General features: G+C 36.7%; 2 long non-coding RNA genes across 10 annotated transcripts; one reads left to right on the forward strand and one right to left on the reverse strand.

Annotated features, from left to right (window-relative positions):
* Window positions 1-10,119: 10,119 nt before the first annotated feature.
* LOC127877391 (uncharacterized) lies at window positions 10,120-20,963 on the reverse strand. Of its 9 annotated transcripts, none has more exons than XR_008048412.1 (8): window positions 20,838-20,963; window positions 18,721-19,030; window positions 18,424-18,586; window positions 17,826-18,125; window positions 17,198-17,427; window positions 13,610-13,758; window positions 11,770-11,876; window positions 10,120-10,205 (listed from the first exon to the last, which is right to left on the reverse strand). It is a non-coding gene; the product is annotated as an uncharacterized LOC127877391 (long non-coding RNA). The 9 variants fall into 9 exon arrangements; XR_008048413.1 differs by having other exon boundaries at window positions 13,610-13,762; window positions 17,317-17,427; window positions 18,424-18,602; XR_008048406.1 differs by having other exon boundaries at window positions 18,424-18,602.
* Window positions 11,793-14,770, forward strand: LOC127877392 (uncharacterized). The gene is made up of 2 exons (XR_008048415.1): window positions 11,793-11,917; window positions 13,587-14,770. It is a non-coding gene; the product is annotated as an uncharacterized LOC127877392 (long non-coding RNA).
* Window positions 20,964-21,680: the final 717 nt, after the last annotated feature.

Raw genomic sequence — 21,680 nt, forward strand, 5'->3', positions numbered from 1 at the left:
ATGCTAATTTAAATGGAATATTCATAAGGGCTAGATTGAAAATATCGTATAATACTAGTACATGCCACTTCTTTGACGCCTCACGTTCACCGCAGAAAAAAAACGCGTGCTTTTCGTTTTGGTTTCTACTACTAATAATACTTATACTACTACATGTTACAAACGGAACAAAAACATTTTTATGCCAGGTTACAAAGTGTCTCGGTTGCTATGAACCTTCGTTTTGCATACCAAAAATAAAGTCTAAGCATATATAGGCCATGCATTAATAACAAATCGTGATCGGCAAATTCACTTTAAAGTCACATTGCCTTTTCTTGTGTTTCAATTAAGCAAAAACGAATTTATTTTGCAATCATAATTCATTGCATATATTTATAAAATTGATCATTTTGTTTGTGTTCAAGAAATAGGTGTTGATTATATTTGTTTTTCCTTTTTCGTAAATGTATTTTTTTCGGACCTGTAGTATGTTAATAACGTATATTTAATCTTCAAATGCTTAGGATAAGAAAAGAACATATAGATAATTTTCGACATATGAATATACAGCTCATCGTGAAAACCAATAAAGCAATAATTAATAAACATGCGGAAAAATAGCAATAATAAAATATTTATGCATTTTGTTTTACAAATATATTGTGAAAATGTAGAATGTAAAAAACGGCTCTTTCTGTTGCAACAAAGTTTATTGAATGTTTAAAATCCGTTATTCTTTGAGAAAAAAATGCATTTTAATATCTTAATAATCTTTATTCCGGGAAAAGTATATTCTCTAATATAAACTATATATTATTAAACTATATATTATCGGACCTAAGTATACGGAAATTAGGTAGAGGTATCAATATGGAATGTATTGTCTGATTCCATATTTGTTGAAATTTAAACAACAATCTATGAGATAGTATTTTAGAAAGTAAATCATTAACGATTTTTGTGGGTATGCTCCTAAAGTTCTGTTATTCGTTTGTAAAATTATACCAGTACACAAAACAGAACAACATTGTCTTTAAATATTGACGGCAAGCTGATTGGTTGCCAGGCAAGGGGCAAGACACCGGTTTATTGCACAATAACCTGTCGGCATTATGCGAAGATAGTGAGATTTATTCTTGCCTTGCTTACTTTTGCCAAACGAAATCAAACGAGCATTTGCTATTGATAAAATGATTTAACGACTGCAGCTACATGCTATCATGCACGCCCATGTCAAATCATTAGATACGCATTATGCATAAACTATGTTCGCGGGAAAAGGCTTCATTTTATATACGCAGGTTGAATATTTGCATTCATTAACTCGTGAACGTGCATCATGCAATGACCGTAAAAAAGTACATGCGCAAATCTTAAACGAGATCAATTCAGGAAAGCATAGATTCCCCCCCCCCCCCCCCAAACGATGCATACATGCATGCGGCACTTTGCGTAAATCTTCTATATTGTGTGTTTTTGTTGTTGATGTCGTTGTTGCATGATTCCGTAGATGGAAATAGTTGATACCATTGAACCAACATTTTATACATATTGAAATTATGTTAAAATACAAGTTGCTAATTTGCAACATAATGAAAATATTATAAGATAACTTTGCAGTTAATCAAGTCTGCTTCCCAAAATAGTATTTGCATGCGTGCATTCATTGGCCGGCAAGGCACAGGTTTTTATATAAAAACATATTTAACGCACCCTTACCTTTACCTTTCAACTCAGTGATCAATATAATGTGCCATACGTTGCAAGCTCACACGGAATGATGCAAATGACCACAGGACTACATATCTTTGCTTGCTAAATTGTTTTACATTAGAAGAGAAACAAGAAATTTCTGTTAAAATGACGCACGGCGTTTACATACATATTGAGATTTTAGTGTTGTTCTTAAATAATGCGGGATGGCAAACGGACAATTATTGTCTCTCTCGGGCCCCAGATTGTTCTTTTGCCACCAAGAAAATATATCGGCCCCTAGGTTATACAAACATCACAAGAAAACTTGGCCAAATAAATAAATTCGACACAATCTCATACATAAATAGCTCAACCAGGATTATACGAATGTATACTGCCCCAAGAAACTAAAAGAAAATTTATTCACGTACACGAACTTGAAAATTAATTTGTAAGGACAATTAAAACAATAATGACTTGCAAAAATTTACACGGCGTAGATGTCTAACCAAGGTTTGACCTTTCTTGACCCAATAATATGTTGAAGAAATTGTATAGCTAGTAAACCTGAATGAAAATTCTTCACCTGAATTGACCACAATACAAATAATGGGATGCTTTTTCAACGATGCTATGCGGATGTTGCGCGTGATTGCTATCATGTTGAAAAAATGAGCGGGTTCACACAAAACTTTCCAAATCAACAGATTGTGTGCACGTCCCTTTATATTAGCCAGACCTTGTATACTGTATATGCACACTGGGACATTTGATGTCATGACAATATTGCTATTTTCCGTTGTCCCCAATCCTGGTATACTTATAAAAAGTCGTGTTATATATATATATATATATATATATATATATATATATATATATATATATATATATTTATATATATATATATATATATATATATATATATATATATATATATATATATATATATATATATATATTTATATATATATATATATAAACCGAGCTCTGTGAAAAGGGGGTTTAATGCATATGCGTAAAGTGTCTTCCCAGATTATCCTTTGCAGTCCGCACATATGAAGTATGACTTCAATTTATTGAATGCTTTATAAAATAAATTGATATATGAGAGCTTTTTTATGTTTTAAGCAACCAATGAATTGGAGCTTAGGTATTTCTATTTACAGGTCTATTAGGTGGGCTCGATACCATAGTAATTTTATTATGTAAATGGATACTACATTTTGTTCATTACACGCACTGAGAAATACATGGTGGTGTTCATTATTGTCTTCAGTGGTTTTATCGAAATTGTATTAAATTTATTATGATAAATTGCATAAAGTATTGTCACGAGCCGAGCGGTAGCTGTGATTTTACTTCAATTTCTTTAACTTTTCCAAACTTGAAGCTTTTGTTAAAGTTTAACATAGAACTAAAATGGACTCTGATAAACAGTAAACTAAGAATAACATTTTGCCTATTCAGTTGTTTTAAAATTGTCAAAAAAAACAAACTCAAGATTTATAACCTTCCTAAATTTTATTCATTCATAACGAATAAATAAATAACAACTTTCAATATATATATATCTTAACAGACAGATTAATTTTCAGACATTTACATTATAATACAGCAATATACACGTACATGTGTCATGTTAAGTATTTGCACTTTCTATTTTATAATGTTCTAAAAAAATGACAAATGCAATTTTTAAGTATTTATAAAATTCAGTCTTAATTTTAATAGCTAAGTCTTATTGAAAACTGTATTTTAAATGCTTATATAAGAAAAATAAAATAGGTCTCACACCTAGGAAAACAAAGTTCAGAGTCCACGAATGAGAATTTTCAGTGCCTTTTATACTCTCCAAAAGCGCACACATAACGTTGTGCAATAATAACGTAAAAGCGCACATATGAATTGTGCACAAAAAGCGCACAAACAACGAGCAGTAACAGAGGCCTGTTGGTCCACGGTCGCCCAAATCATTTTGGCCAATCAGAACACTGATCTTGAATCAGGGGAGAGGATAGGCTATAGTAAGTGGTGGTGATCTCCCTTTCTGTTTTGAACTTGTTTAACAAGGGTTTTTAGAGAGTCCAGAGAATTTTATTCTCGTCAGTATTTTATACTGACCAAAGCTTATATACTATAAAACAGCTGTTGTTGACCAGAGACTACGTTGCAGTTTAAGAGAACCGCGTTGCGTGACATTTAATCGTTTGAAAGTGCTCGTTTAGAATTTGTAATTTGATTTCGCGACGTTACCTATTTAAAAACTGACGTTGTTAAACTTGTTTGGAAAATCCAGGTTCGGATTGTATTTGAATTCGGGCGTTTGTTTGTTGTCGTGTTGTATTTTGAGTTTTTAAACTTCCCCAGGGTTCGTGGAACGATGTCCTTTGTTATCCTCATACCGACAATAAATAAATTTTGATTTGATTTGATTCGGGAAGCCTTTTGTTTATTCTGGAATCCGGAGAACTGCCCCCTTATTTTAAAGGTGGCGGAGAGGTGCCCCCCCCAGCAAATCGGTAGGGGCGGAGAACTGCCCCCCCCTGTCAGAATTTAGTAGGCGGATATCTGCCCCCCCCCCATCAAATCTGTAGGGGCGGAGAACTGCCCCCCCCCCCCCCGATGTCATTATTCTTACCTCAAAGGAGCCATATCAATACAAATTACAACTTTCCTTCAAGTGAACAGGTTGACACGAGTGACTGGTGTATCGGGCATATCTAGGTTTTAAAAATGACAATGAGATTTACTATACGGTTAAACATTGTTATAACTGGTGACACGATTACAAGCGGTACATTTACCGGTAGTTTCATACAAATGTTACATAAATTCATGTGCCATATCAAGTACAAGCGGCACGTACATCGATAGTTCGCATACCCATGTTCAAGTAATATCTATTACAAGAGACAATTGTACCTTAGTTGGCATAGTCATGTTCAAGTGAACAATGTCGCATGCGTGATATCATTCAAGCGTCACGTGTATCGGTGGTTTATATACGCATATTCAAGAGATCCATGTCGCATGCGTGACATAACAAGCGCCACGTGTACCAGTAGTTTGTATACCCATGTTCAAGATACATAACGCACGTGTGATATCAATTACAAGCGGTACATGTACTAGTACTTTGATATAAATGGCGAGCGTCACTTGTAACGGCGGTTGACATACGCATGCCCAAGAGATCCATGTCGCCTGAGTGATGTTCATGGCAAGCGTCACGTGTACCGTTAGTTGACATACGCATGCTCAAGAGATCCATGTCGCCTGCGTGATGTTCATGACAAGCGTCAAGTGTACCGATAGTTGACATACGCATGCACAAGAGATCCATGTCGCCTGCGTGATGTTCATGGCAAGCGTCACGTGTACCGTTAGTTGACATACGCATGCTCAAGAGATCCATGTTGCATGCGTGATATTAAAGGGGCCTTTTCACAGATTTCGGCATTTTTTTACGTATTCATTAAATGCTTTATATCGATAAATGTAAACATTGGATCGTAAAAGCTCCAGTAAAAAATCAAGAATAAAATTTAAAAAAGGAAAAGAACATTGCCCGGACCAGGTTTCGAACCAGTGACCCCTGGAGTCCTGAAGTAAAAACGCTTTAGCCTACTGAGCTATTCCGCCGAGTACATATTCGTAAAGTATTTTATACCTTATATAAGCAATCTTCGTAGTTTCGCCAAATTTATCGACAAAAACAGAACTCTCCAAATTATTCAATCGTTTCGCGTTGCAACGCTTTATAATTTTTAGGTTTTAAAGGGGCCTTTTCACAGATTTTGGCATTTTTTAATTCATTCATTAAATGCTTTATATTGATAAATGTAAACATTAGATCGTAAAGGCTTCAGTAAAAAATCAAGAATAAAATTAAAAAAAGGAAAAGAACATTGCCCGGAGCAGGTTTCGAACCAGTGACCCCTGGAGTCCTGCCAGAGTCCTGAAGTAAAAACGCTTTAGCCTACTGAGCTATTCCGCCGAGTACACATACTTGACGTATTTTATACCTTATAAAAGCAATCTTCGTAGTTTCACAAAATTTAACGACAAAAACAGAACTCTCCAAATTATTCAATCGTTTCGCGTTGCAACGCTTTATAATTTTTAAGTTTTAAAATCGTCAAAAGATGCATATAATGGCTATATTAGACCATGGTAAATGTTCAGTATTACTGTTTCCTCACAAATATCATAACTAAAACGAAAATTTGCGAATCTGAAACAACTTTTTTCAATTTTGTCAATTTACCAAAGCGTGAAAAGATCCCTTTAAAATCGTCAAAAGATGCATATAATGGCTATATTAGACCATGGTAAATGTTCAGTATTACTGTTTCCTCACAAATATCATAACTAAAACGAAAATTTGCGAATCTGAAACAACTTTTTTCAATTTTGTCAATTTACCAAAGCGTGAAAAGATCCCTTTAATGGCAAGCGTCACGTGTACCGTTAGTTGACATACGCATGCCCAAGAAATCCATGTCGCCTGCGTGATATTAATGACAAGCGCCACGTGTACCAGTAGTTTGTATACCCGTGTTCAAGATACATAACACACGTGTTATATCAATTACAAGCGGTACATATATAGCCTTGTTCAAGAGATCGGTGTCGCCTGTGTGATAGAAATGTCAAGCGCCACGTGTACCTTTAGTTGGCGTACCTTTGTTCAAGAAATCCATATCACATACGCGATATATCAAGCGTCACGTGTACCGGTAGTTGGTGTTACCATGTTCAAGAGATCCATGTCGCCTGTGTGATAGTAATATCAAGCGTCACGTATATCTTTAGTTGGCGTACCCTTGTTCAAGACATCCATGTCACATACGTGATATTAATATAAAGCGTCACGTGTACCGTTAGTTGACATACGCATGTTAATGAGATCGATGTCGCCTGCGTGATATTAATGGCAATCTTCATGTGTAGGGGTAGTTGACATACGCATTATCAAGAGATCCATGTCGCCTGAGTGATGTTCATGGCAAGCGTCACGTGTACCGTTAGTTGACACACGAATGCTCAAGAGATCCATGTCGCCTGCGTGATATTAATGGCAAGCGTCACGTGTACCGTAAGTTGACATACGCATGCTCAAGAGATCCATGTCGCCTGCGTGATATTAATGACAAGCGCCACGTGCACCAGTAGTTTGTATACCCGTGTTCAAGATACATAACACACGTGATATACCAATTACAAGCGGTACATGTACCGGTAGTTTGTATAGCATTGTTCAAGAGATCCATTTCGCATCTGTCAACTTCATGAGAGTGCCAACCGAGATGTTTGATGAGATTCTCGCACGAGTGAGCCAAAGGATAACGAAACAGCGCAACAACTACAGACGTCCAATTGAACCAGGGATGAAGCTATCAATTGCGCTGCGGCATCTTGTGTCTGGTTCAAAGTACCGTGATATGCGATTCGGCTGGAGGGTACCCCACAACACTATTTCTCTTCTCGTGCTAAAAATAAGTACCGCTTAATTTACTATAGTGTTAAAATAAATTTTAAAAAGGCTTCTGTTAGTCATTTTAATATTTTTATATATTTTAATGTCTACGTCTAGCATCAGTTTATATGAATTGCATTGTGTTAAGTTATTGGTATAGGATAAAAGGCAAATAGATGAGGGCGCGCATTACAACACTAACCTTCTAAATTGTATAATGTAATTAGTACTGTCTTGTGCGCATATCTTGAAATGCACACAGTTATAAGAACATTTTATGAAGTAGTATATTTTTACTTTATCATCCACTCGCTAAAAGTCATGGATTATCTACTACATGTGTCATACACTTATAATCCACGCGAGCTTATTATACTGTTATCTTTTACGCGTCAGGTCTGTAGAGCAGTCATAGATGAGTATGCTGACGAGGTGATGTCGTTGCCAACAACAGCTGCCGATTGCACGCGAATAGCGGACGGCTTCAGGGACAGCTGGAATATCCCCCATACTCTTGGTGCTATTGATGGCGAACATATTGCTTGCAAATGTCCACCAAGATCCGGGTCTACGTATTTTAATTACAAGAAGTACTTAACCGTTGTCCTGCTAGCCCTGTAGGATTCTGAGTACAAGTTCGTCTGGGCTGACATTGGAGGCCGTGTTGCTGCATCCGATGCACAGTTGTGGAACGATTCCGACCTGAAGGCAGCAGCTGAGAACGGAGACCTTAACCTGCCAGAACCTGAAGTTTTGCCACATGATTCTGAGGATGTGCCCTACTTTTTCATCGTTGTACGTTGTACGTTGGTGTTCGGTACTTTTCCGTTTCTCTCACGTTGGGCGAACGTTTTGTCCGGTACTAATGCATTTCACTGCCGTTTTATCCGGTAGAAGTCCTTTACTCGCACAGTCATATCCGTTAGCCGACCGTTAATTATCAGGTACATTTCCGTTAAACGTTCGTTTTTTCCCGTTATAGCACCGGTACTTGTGCGGTAATTGTGTGTTTCCTACGCTTCACACACCGTTTGCGAGAATCTTGAGCGGCAAAGCAGGTAATTTCATCACCGGATAATCAAAATCTGCATTTTTGTGCGTTTTTTTTACGTTGCATATTCGTAAGTCGGTCTGACCGGGCCTTGTAATTTTGTAATTTGCTCAATTCGTTTCTATCTAAAATCATTACCCATATAAATCGCGTCTATTCGACGTTAACCGGTTTCATAATAACAAAACACATTTCACAATGTATAGGCTCAAACAAACTTGGAATACTTAGGGAAAACGTAGAGCAAAATAGGAGGTAGCTTCACCCAGCTCCTTTTTTTTTGGTTCATCGCTCCTGTCCCTTTAAGGCATCAACATTGAAATGATGAATATCCTCCAAACTTTAATTAATTTTGTCAAGTATTCGATAACAACACTCACGAAGCACATGTGCTTACACCTGTAATTAAATACATTTTACTTACAAATACCCTTGATATAACACATAATCAGAAAATGTCATCGTCTGTTCCGAATTTCCACACTGCTCACTTCTTTAGCAGCACCAGGCACCTTTTGGGATCCTAGATCTTTCCATTGGTATACTTTTGACTGTGTAGTACCATTTGCATTTCAATTTTCTTGTGGATGTATCATCAGCTACGAAAACTTAGTTTTCTATACGGTGTCAAGCGTTTGGGTATGTAGGAAGTTCGTCAGAAACGGTTAATGACGCTATTTTTGCATTGATACTTCATGCTGCCAAGCAATGACTGTATGCATACAGACACATCCTTAAACTCTATATCTACAGGCGTGTACGAGTACTTTAAAACCACAGCTCTTCTTAATATTCGCACAATAGTGTACTATAAATTAAATAATCTTATTATGTATCCCTGATTTGAAGTAATCTAAGACCAGAGCACATTTTCACCAACATTTCAAGTTGAAATAATAGACTCGTACTTATATTTTACAAGCAAAAAAAAATTCTGTAGGTATCAAATTATGTTCAAATAATGAAGTGTTCTCTGTCTAGTTCTCCGTATATTGAATGCGATTGTTTTACGATAAGAATACCTAATAAGTCAAACGCTTTTCCATTGCCTTTCTAAAGTCCCAGTCTTACACAGAGCAAAATTCATTTAGACAACTATCTGATTGGAATAATTTTAGGTTCATGAGGATCAATGTTGACACCAGTACTTCCTTCAACATTCAGATTTACAAAAAGCCTTATTCGTTTAATTTCTTGTTTCATAAAATACATAGTTTTGATGATTCATAAAGAGTCATTTTGATGTAAACGTCGTATTTCTTAACACTTTAGTGTGAAATTCATGAAACAACAAGATATTTGTTTGTCAGAAACACTATCAGTACGTCCCCTTCTGTGCCGCTTTGAAGCTATATATTTGACCTTGACCTTTCACCACTCAAAATATGCAGCTCCATGAGATACACATGCATGCCAAATATGAAGTTGCTATCCTCAATATTGCAAAAGTTATGGCAAATTGTTAAAGTTGGAGCAAACCAACCAACCAACCAACAGGGCAAAAACAATATGTCCTCCCCCCTATAGTGGAGGTGGAGGGGGACATAGAAATAACAAGATGCCTTTGTGATACACAATGTCCCCCTATATGACGTTTGACCTTGACCCTTCACTACTCAAAATGTGCAGCTCCATGAGATACACATGCATGCCAAATATCAAGTTGCTATATTCAATATAGCAAAAGTTATTGCAAAATGTTAAAGTTGGCGCAAACCAACCAACCAACAGACCAACCAATAGACCAACCAACAGACAGGGCAAAAACAATATGTCCCCCACTACTACATGTATAGTGGGGGACATAAAAAGCAAGGCAATCAAATCACATCGATAACAACGTTGAACTTCCATCATATACCTTTTTGGCAAATATGGAAGTTATGTATTAAATAATAATAACAATACAGTGTTGTTGTTTTGTCATTTATTAAGTATACAGATCATTGCAAGATTCTGATGGCTTTTCTTGAAATGCATCACCAGCCGTCTGGAACACTGAAAAAAAGGCAATGTATACTCTGTTAAGTTATGGTGAAAAACAAATTATTTGCATTTTTTGTACAAAAATAAATTAAAAAGGCTCACATTATACTGCAAGCAATTCATAAGTTGCCTGCTGGTGACCCCCCCCCCCCAACATCATTAACAATAGTGCATTGTCTGTATATTACCATCAATTCAAGATTGTATGATTCAATCTCAATGGTTTGTTTTGGTTAAAATTGGTACAATGAATCATATTTATTTTAAGCTAACTCACATGCAATAGTTACTGAGAAACGGCTCCGAATGGAAAAAAAATCTTAAATGTCAGTCTAATAAGGGGCCATAACTCTTGAGCTATGAAGGTATAAATCGTAGTAGTATTAACATATCCAGCTATGGGCATGCTCACTGACCATAATGAATAATGGAACAGTAGTTTTGTGTAGAAAATATTCATTAAGATTGTGAATGTTGTGGGCAAGATTTCGATCCCCATAAGCACTAAGACCATAATGTAATAATATTTTTTTGGCCCTTCACTAATCTTTTTAAACGATTTTATCAATGTTCCTTATACATGTACATTTATTTTTCATAAAAATCGGACATGTGGAATGTTGAATATTTGCCATTGCATAGAGAAAAACCATTGACATGCCCCCTTAAATTGATTGCAGAAAAAGTTGTAAACCAAAAACAAATAATAACAAAGAGCAGTGAAAAAAATTGGCCATTATTAATTTAATTTCAAAGAACAATGAAAATTTAAGGCAACAAGAGCTGTCAGAGGACAGCGCGCTCGACTATTCGAGTGCTTGACAGTATAACGTAAGCCATCATGGAGAGGGGGTATAATGTGGGTGTGTGGTCATTTTATAGATGATATTTAAAAAAAAAAAAAATTATTGTCTTTTTTTTTTTAGGGGGGCGGGGGGGGGGGGGGGAGGAGTTCTGGGGTGGGGCATGGGGGATGGGGGATGGTTTGGGTGGAGCCCATTGTGGTATGTCAGGTAAGTGTTGTTTTGTCAAAGTATGAATCAAATGTGATCATAAATCCCCTCCGATGAAACCGGTAGGGGACAATAATGAGCGGATACAAATTTAAAGGATAGAACTGAATGTTCAAACCTTTTATCTTGTTTGAACCTGATTGGTTTTGCAAATCGCATTAATTAATAGTGGTGAGCATTGGTGTTTTGTTTCTTGGTACAATGAAACGGGATATGTGATTTACTAAGAAGAATCAAAATCATAATGTGGCAAATGAATATTTATCTTCAAGTGTGAGTGATGCCAAATCCAAACTCTGCATATTGAAACAATATGGTCACCATTTGAGTGAGATTTAAAAGAAATATTTCTTAGTGGCCTAGGACCTTTGACCTGAAAGTATAAATTCAGCATATAACCTGATTGTAGCGAGTTGTTGAATGAGCTTTCTTGCATATATACTGGTATGTGAAAATTGAGTATTAAGTGTGACTTTGACCATGAGACGAGTTATTCCAAACCTAAGCTTTCCATTTTGGCTCGTTATGCATTTATACTTCACATTGCACCCTCTTTCAATTACCTTGAAGACTCTCGTCACACCTTGGGGAGGTTGCTGCTGGGAGATAATTTTTAGGTCCAGGAAGCGCTCGGAAGCAGTCAATATAGCAGTAAGCATCTTCCAGCACCCTGTTATGGAGAGAAGAGTATTGGGGTTTATGGTGAGAACTGTGAGTGTCATTCTTTTGTACAGTTGTAGTGGCAGCCATTGTGTGAATACTCATGTAATCACTCTCACTTAAGTATCAATAGCTAATTATATATATATATATATCATTCGGAAACCATTTTACTGCTTCAGGTCACTGTGACCTTGACCTTTGACCTAGAGACCTGGAAATCAAAAGGGGTCTTCTACCAGTCATGATCAATGTACCTATGAAGTTTCATGATCCTAGGCTTAAACTTTCTTGAGTTATCATCCGCAAACCATTTTACCGTTTCGAGTCACTGTGACCTTGACCTTTGACCTAGTGAACTGATAATTGAAGGGGTCATTTGCCAGTCATGATTAATGTACCTATGCGTTCTTGAGTTATCATCCGGAAACCATTTGATGGACGGTCTGACCGACATGTGCAAAACAATTAACCCCCTCTTCTTCGAAGGAGGGCATAATAAATTAATTTTGTTCAATCTATCTATTTATCCATTAAAAAGTTCACACTTTCAAAACAAATATAATACAAACTTGGTCATCAACAATAATAAAATACCCCTGCTGTCCCTGTGAATGTTAATGAGCGAGGATCAAGGAATCAAGACCATTACTCTTGGATGTGAAATCAATGCAAATAAAAATTGTGTTTTGAAAATCTTCTTTTCATGCTGATCACATATTTACAAGTTTGAATGGATAGACAAATCCACAACAGACCAACCAACATACAGACTCCAATATACCAGGAATAACCCCACATACCGCATTGACACAGAATATTTTGCATGCTGTCTTCACAAGATAAGAAAAACATATTTACATGTTTGGCGATTTTATTAGTTATTATGCAATTGTGACCTTGACCTCAGAGATATCGACAATTCTTTGGCATGACACACCGTTCAATGATGGTAAACAAATGTGCATTTTTTTTGTTTAATCTCACAATGAATGACATAGTTATGGCCCAGATAAACTCACAACCAAACTTAGATAGATATTCAGTCACTATTTATTCCAAAAATTTGTGTTGAAAGCCTGTCGACAGGTGTCGCAAGCCAGTGTTATAGGACCTAAAGTCAAAATCAATGTGACCTAATTTTTCGGCCCGGCATGGCCCACGTTTGAAGTTGGCCTAGAGATCATCTAGATTAAACTTTTGACCAAGTTTGGAGAAGATCGGATGAAAACTACTTGAATTAGAGAGCAGATACCATACTGAATGCTAAAAAACGCACAAAGTGACCCTGTGACCTAGTTTTTAGTCCGGCATTGCCCATGTTAAAACTTGGCCTAGAGATCATCTAGATAAAATTCTAACCAAGTTTGGTGAAGATTGGATGAAAACTACTTAAATTACAGAGCGGACAGCATGATGAATGTTTTAAACGCACTAAGTGACCCCGTGACCTAGTTTTTGACCCGGCATGACCTATATTCAAACTTGACCTAGACATCATCTACATACAACTTATGACCAAGTTTGGTGAAGATCCAATAAACACCTTGAATTAGAGAGGGGACACTTAATACAGAGCCATCGACAGACAGACAAGGTCACTCCTATATACCCCACTATACTATGTTTCTGGGGATATAATAGCAAATAATCAAGAAATATAAAACAAGATAATCTTGATAATAATAATTAATACTCAAGCAACAAACATATGAACCAGGTATCGCATTGTGGAGCACTAACCAGTTTTTACTGCGGAAGACGACAAGCTTCATTCTGTGTGTGATGGGCGGTTGGGAACCATACCCTTCAATATGAAAACTTGCCAGCTTCTAAGTGTTCCACACAGAGGTCAGCACCTTCACTGTCTCCAGCTCAATCTCTAGGTACACCTACCTATATATGCAAAAATCAATTGAGTGAAACCACTAGTTTGATTATCCATTAGATGCATTCTTGATCAAACATTAGAGCAGTAGTACCCGTGTGATTTACAATATGGGTATTTTTACTGGATGCTGTAAAAATAACAGTTTGCTTTTGTTCACGTCAATGACCATGATAACACATTAATGGCTATAAAAGAAATAATGAAATTAGCTGAACAAACGCGAGTTATCAACAACCTATGGCATAACTAGCAAAACCATCAGTACAGTTTACAAAAAAAAATGCTTCTTTTGAAAAATGGGTTGTTTGTACAGTAACTGTAACACTATTTACTTACTTACAGTTTCGTTTCACATTCATATGCATTTTCTAAATTTTGGCATTTAAATTACATAAAAAATATGAGTGAAAATAGTTTCATGCATCGTCAGTTTTAAACAAGAGTGCCAAACTGTCACAAGATATGCCCTTTCGAAGGTTTTGGACACCATGCTCAATGCTTGAAATGCACTAAGTGACCTCGAGACCTAGTTATTGACCCGGCATGACCCATATTTAAACTTGACCTAGATATCATTTAGTATAACATCTGACTAAATTTGGTGAAGATCATATGAAAACTACTTCAATAAGAGAGCGGACACCATGCTAAATACTTGAAATGCAATATGTGACCTTGTGACCTCGTTTTTGACCCTGCATGACCCATATTCCAACTTGACCTACATATCATCTAGACACAACTTCTGACCAAATTTGGTGAAGATCGGGTGAAATCTACTTCAATTAGAAAGCAGACACCATGCTAAATCCTTGAAATGCACTAAGTGACCTCGTGACCTAGTTTTTGACCCGGCATGACCCATATTTTAACATGACATAGATATTGTCTAGACACAACTTCTGACCAAGTTTGGTGAAGATCGGATGAAAACTATTTAAATTAGAGAGCGGACACTGCTGTGGACGCCGTCCGCCAAGGGTGAAACTATAATACGTCCCGTTTTTAAAAACGGGCGTATAAAAAAAGGAGAGCATAAGATTTGGCTGTGTGAGAGGGTGTTTTGCTGCGTAAATGCGCGACTCTCACGCTGAATGCCCGATACTTGACAGGCGCATGAATGTTGATGCAAACTACTTCAATTAGAGAGCAGACACCATGCTAAATCCTTGAAATGCACGAAGTGACCCCGTGACCTAGTTTTTGACCCGGCATGACCCAAATTCGAACTTGACCTAGATGTTTTCTAGACACAACTTCTGACCAAGTTTGGTAAAGATCGAATGAAAATTATTTGAATTAGAAAGCGGACACGAAAAGTGTGACAGTCTGACAGACAGTGCGAAAACTATATACCCCCTTTTCTTCGAAAGGGGGCATAAAAATAACTTATCCATAGACATCGGATGTATTTTGTAATGGGAATGCTTTGGAGATTACCATAACATTCTGTGCACACGTAAAACCTTTATGAAGAATCCTCAACATTAAAGATTTATTAATATTTTTGAAAATTAAGCAAACATTCATTTTTTTCCATGAAAGCATTACAATTATGGCTTTTTATAAGTATAATATGATGTATGAAATAGTTTTTTTCTTTTTAATTTTAAGTTAATGTTGAACCATTCAATCACTTTAAAAACATTGCAAGTTATTGCATTTCCACAAAGCAAATGAATCTTAGCAGGTAAATTCAATGAATTTATCATTGGTACCCCCAGCTGATAATTTTAAAAATCTGTATAGAAGTTCACCAGATGATGTTTTATGCAAAATATGTATGTTCGCACTGCAGTTTTTGAGAAGAATATTTTTAAGTGTTCATTATATATATATTATAGAAGGAAAACAAATTTGATCCGAGGGTGGGGCAAATATGATCCAATGATACTTGAACAATCTTGGTGAAGGTCCACAAGATGAACTTTCATGCCAAATATCTTTGCTCTAGGCCTTGTGATTTATGAGAAAATTTTTGTTTTTGAGGTTTTTTAATATACTAATAAGGAAATTACATTTCCCTCCCCAGTGGGGCAATTTTGACCCCAGGAACATAGTTTGAACAATCATGGTACAAGTCCCACCAATTAACCTTTGAACTCTTAAGTGTAATCTTGAGTTTGGAGATTTTGACGTAATTCATTCTTATGACACACCGTCGAGTGATGGTGAACAAATGTGCTTAATGATTTTAAAATCTTACAATGAATGACACAGTTATGGCCCGAGCAAGCTCATTTATGGCCATTTTTTACTTTTGAACTAAAAGTGTGACCTTGACCTTCGAGATTTCGACATTATTCCTTCCCATGCAACACCGTCAAATTATGGTGACACATGATTTTAAATTGAATTTAATTCTGACAATGAATGACATAATAATGGCCCAGACAAGGTCATTTATGGCCATTTTTGACATTTGAACTCAAAGTGTGACCTTGACCTTTGAGATATTGACGTTTTCTTGAGCAGTGACCGGCCGTGTCATGATTGTGAACATTTATTGTAAGTTATTTGAAATTCCTCCAATCAATAACAGACTTACGCTCCAGACAAGCCTAACCCGGACTTTCATACTGACGGACTGATCCACATACACCAAACCGCCAACTGTGACAAATATGTCGAGCTCTCCATAAGTGGGCTCGACAAAAAATCGACTTGCCCACAGGTAAAGGTCCACCACACAATGTTTCATGCTAAATATCTCAGCCCAAGGCCTTGCAGTTTCAGAGTAGATTTTTTAAGTTTTTTCTTTTGGTTGCCAGGGCAACAAGGATTTCATGGAAAACAATTCTTGGAGCAACATTGAAGGAGCTTCATGCCAGGAATATTCCTGCCAGTTTCATCAAGCTTTGTCCAAAGGTTTAGTAGGAGATATTGTTTAAGTAAAAATGTTGACATATAGACACACATCGCAAAACAGACAAAGACCAGCAACAATAACTCAAGTTGAGCTATAAAGGGTACATCTCTGAAATGACTAAATCATCCTGATGACTCTTATGCAAGAACCACTGAAAAATGATAACAAATTTGATCTAATTTGAATTTCACTAAATTCATACACCAACATATGCAGACAGAAATTTGACATTTTCAATCAATTAAGGGGCCATAACAGTTTAATTTTACAATGGCTTCAAGGCCTTTCCCCCATTTGGAATGTCAAAATGAACTTTTGCATTATAGTTTATCTGTCTTCAAGGTAACAATCTGGTAAAAATATTATACATAAGACAAGTCGGTCAATTAACAGGCGAACAGCTTTGTTGTATACTTAAATAAACCCAATTTTAATGCCTATTAACTTCAAGTTTCATTCAATTCTATGCAATTGCTACTGAAAAACAACTCTGGTCTGAAAAGTAATGTAGGGTTATCTTTTCGAATCAATACTAGGCTTATTTATATTACATACCCTCAGGTTTGTATACTTGCCAGTTCAGGAGGCGTTATAGAGCGCTATCAGTTAAATGATTATTCCCCGAATATCTTTCAGGTGTGCCAGCTGGGGGCTCCTGGATCACCTTGATCGTTTTCACTACATGCTCACTCTCAGTGAAGTGGCGCTCCAGGTTTGCGTCCGTCAGGATGGCCGCACTCTCCTCTACCCTCCGAACAACCTCGCGACGGCTCTTATCCAGGCAGGTTGAGGTCAGGAAGCCTGTGAGAAGGAGATCGGCCGAAAAAAAAATAAAGCTAAACAAGCAAATTTGTTAAATTGATATCCCCCGCCAATATGCTTCTGGACACAAAAGTGTTATATTTGACACTCAAAAAAGCATTTTTTCAAGATACAAAGGGCCAAAACCCCGTAATTAACAGACTGTGTACAATGCCATTTGGCGTGCATCGTCCTCTTATCCATATATATACTCATACCAAGTTTCAATGAAATCGGCCAAAGCACTTTCAAGATATGGCTCTCGACACAAAAGTGCTGGACGGACGGAAAGATGGACGGAAGAACAGACAGAAAGACGCCAACGCCAAAACATTAATAAGTAGATGTCCAAGAAGAATGAATAATTTACATAAATCAAATCCTAAGTTTACGCTTACATTGTTCAATGTGCGGGCGTCCGCTAGACCATTCCCTCGCACCACTTCAGGAAGTTCTTGATTGCCGTTAGTGCATTCCGCACCGTCTTCAGCTGGTGAGTGGTGTTGAGGAACTGTCGTGGACCTCCATATGGCCCATCCACAACAGCATGTCACTCAACACCACTCCTTCCAAGTAGCCAGACAGGGCCAGGAACCGGTTGCTCTTCATGTTGACCTCTTGTGTTTTCGACTCGTTTGCCAACCCACCTGGCCTGCTCCGCAGGAACATGTAGTCTACATATGAGTCAACGATTGAAACTGCAACAAGTATTATTGGATGATATTCTATGCTAGATGGTGAAATCGCATATAATTTAACTAACAACCAGTAATTCCAAAGTATTATAAATAAATAATATTTATCTTAAATTTTAATGTACTATATATTTCCTCACGGTTTTTAATATATATACATGTAACAATAATAATGACTATCAATTGAAATGTATATAATTAAAAAAAAATCTGGGAAAACAGGGCTTAATGCACCAAGTACTGGTTCTACCCCAAAAACGGACTCAAAACTTTACACTATATAAGCAATCCATATTGTTACTTGCAGCTTCTCCGACCATGCATCACCCTTGCATTGGGTTCCAGGCTCAGGCAGTATTTCGGCATTAGGAATGAAAAGTCCTCTTCCTCCTCCTCCTCATCCTCCACCTTCTCATCCTCCTATGCCGAGTCATCATGAGTGGCAAGTCTGCTGGTCACCTTTCCTGAAGTTTTCGCGTCCTGTAAATGACGTTTAAATGTAAAAGTTACAAATCGTTTGGTATGGTTTTGTATTAGACATTGATAGAAATATGAGAAATTAAATACAAAAACCACACGAACACAATTTAACACTTACTTTCCGGAAACGGCCCTCTTGTGTAAACAAAATTGAATGTCCCAGCCTCCATTTTGTGCTCCTGTTCTAGATGACGCAGCCGGTCAATCACCGACCGGTCGCACAGCCAGCAAGAGTAGTAATTCCTCGGCTTTGTCTTCTTCACTTTCCGACCGGTCTTAGCACGTGCCTCTGACATCAACGGCTTCATGGGGTCTGCCGTCAGCGCTTGCACCCAGCGAACGTGGTCTGTTACCCGGAGGTACACAGTCGTGTTGCCTTTTACCACGCAAATGGGGCATTGCCTTGGGATAGGCTTTGCGTTTGGTGTCTGAAATATTAGTTTGAAATGTGTACGAAGCAGGTGGCTATCAATATATATGATTCATTAAGAGATGATGAGATAACGGACCCAGTTAATTGATTGAAATAATGATTATGTGATTGAAGCTGTTATGCTAGGGTAAAATACCAAGGAATGTGTATAGATATTGTTAACTTTTTTTTAATGGTGTTAAAAATGAATATTTTATTGCAATATTTGCACATGCTTTGTTTTATTTTACAAAGTAATCACTATTAACCTTAAGTTTATTCTCATGAAAAAAACATACCATTAAATAGCAATACTGATTACTTTATCTATTTGAGTGACATTAAGAGTGACCATGTACATGTATATATCAATCTATACTGTCTAACCCCCCTTGCAGATATTATTGACAGGTAAATATAATATTATATACCGTCTTATAACGATTCAAGACTTGGCCAAAATAAGGCCCCATTCCCTCAACAAAAAAGTATTAATTTTTCCCCAGATAAAAATTCACCCGACACTCAAGCAAATTAATTGCCCTAGACCCAGAATTGTCAAGTTTAAAATGTTTAAAACTAAATAGAATTGTTATGTATTTAATTTGGCGGTGATTAAAAAAACATATTATATTGTTTCTCATGTTTGGTTTAAAGTCCAAATTTTTTTTTTAATGATGCCCTATTTCCCCCGCCTCAGGGTACAGGTATCATTAGGCATTCTGAATCAACATTTTCATAAAAAACAATGATTCTTCATTCTTTACAGGCTGGGGGATAAAATTTTTAGAAACAACAATAACCTTTCAAATCGCATACCAAACGTTAAGACTTTTTAAATGAAAATGTGGATTCAGAATGCCTAATGATTCGGAATACCTTGACAAACTGTACCGTTACCCCAAACCCTGAGGTAGCTGTGGCGTAAAGGATATGGTGTCCGCCTAGCAACCAGGTCACGGGTTCTATCCCCACTGTGAAAGCGTTCTTTAGATCTTCCCTATAGACACTAAGTACTGGTTCTAGGCACCGGAAACAAAATTTACAGCTTTTTCAAATAAGTCCTATGCAATCAAACTAAAATATACAGGTTTGAACTAAACCAGAGGGAGATCTCTGCATGATGCATGTTAGTCTTATTTATAAGACGCGCGAGATACTTTACCCATATAAAAAGTAGCTTAATATTTAAGAGCGTCAAAAATTTGGACTAGATAATCTAAGATGCATGTATGCAATATCCCAGTGTGACCCAAATTCGAAGGGTGTAAAGAATCGAATGTAATGGACCGAAATTCGACGATGTAACGGTTACATGAAGCAATATTTAGCAAATAATGAAAGAAATAATGAAATGTTTAATAGCAGAAAATAATAATTTTAAACTCGGCTGTATTACTTTGAAATGATTCAAAGACAATAATCATCCATTTAATCAATATAAATAGAACATCGTCGAATTTGGGGTGCGGTAGGATAATGTATGGTTTCCAGTATTTACTATGGGGAAGAACTATTGTTGGCAAAATATTTCACTTCAAGAATATGTTTGCGTATCAGATATCAAATATGTACAACACAAAACCAATACAATTGTGTTACTGTTATGAATAATACAATTTAAAAAAATGTTTTTTTTCTCCTTTTATTACTTTCACTGAATCGAAGGGTTAACAGAACCCAAGGCGAACATGATGTAGTGCGAACACAAGGCTACGGGTCGAAACCCATTAATAAAAATATATGCAATGACAACATAAGTATGGGGTCAATATACAAAAGATACCGTCTAATTATTTGGACACAAACCACAGTTTACCAACCACTCAAAATGGCGGCGACATCTACTTTCACTTTAACCATTTACTGCGCCCGCCACTGAGCATGCGCATACTTGGTTTTACATGCTATTTTTAGTTGGGCGACGGTGGACCATCGTCCATATGGTAAAGCGCGCAAGAGCGCACAATAAAATTTGAGCGTTCTTGACACGGTAAATGTCACTCATATTAAAATGATATTTCTGACGATATTACAATGAAGCAGTAGTCAAATACATATCAATTAAATCAATAAATCATTTATAAAGATGACTATTACCTTTTTAAACAATTTTTAAGAAGGAATATGAGTATTTAACAAAAGATATTGTATGACGAAACTGTCAAAATACTGTAGTCAGTGTAAACTACCCAGAAGGCACTTATGTCAGCATCAGGAAATCAACTTCCTGTTTATGCAAAAATGGCTGCCACATTAACAGACGCTTAAACAATGAGACTTTTAAAAAGGATATTACAAATAATAAAGAAGCGCAAAAGGTAGGCATCGGCTCTTATCAGATCTAACTTCCACACAGCATCCAATAAAAGCATTAAATAACAGTGACATAGTCATTTAGATGCAAAACATAAACGGTAAAAATGAACAATGTACATGAACATAAACACATGTTTTCATAAACAATCTAGGGCATGACAGTATTATGTGTATTGTTATACCCAAAAGTATGCCGCAGTTAATTGTGGACATAACAAAAAAATGTTATAAGTTGGTCCGCGGATTGTCTGATCTTGATGAAACTTGGTCAGCAGATTTCAATAAACCTAGTGCAAAAGAGGTCTAAGCTCGCTACCAAAAATTTAATTAAACCACTAGTGGATACA

The sequence above is a fragment of the Dreissena polymorpha genome, chromosome 4 (assembly GCF_020536995.1).
Source record: "Dreissena polymorpha isolate Duluth1 chromosome 4, UMN_Dpol_1.0, whole genome shotgun sequence".
Taxonomy (NCBI): domain Eukaryota; kingdom Metazoa; phylum Mollusca; class Bivalvia; order Myida; family Dreissenidae; genus Dreissena; species Dreissena polymorpha.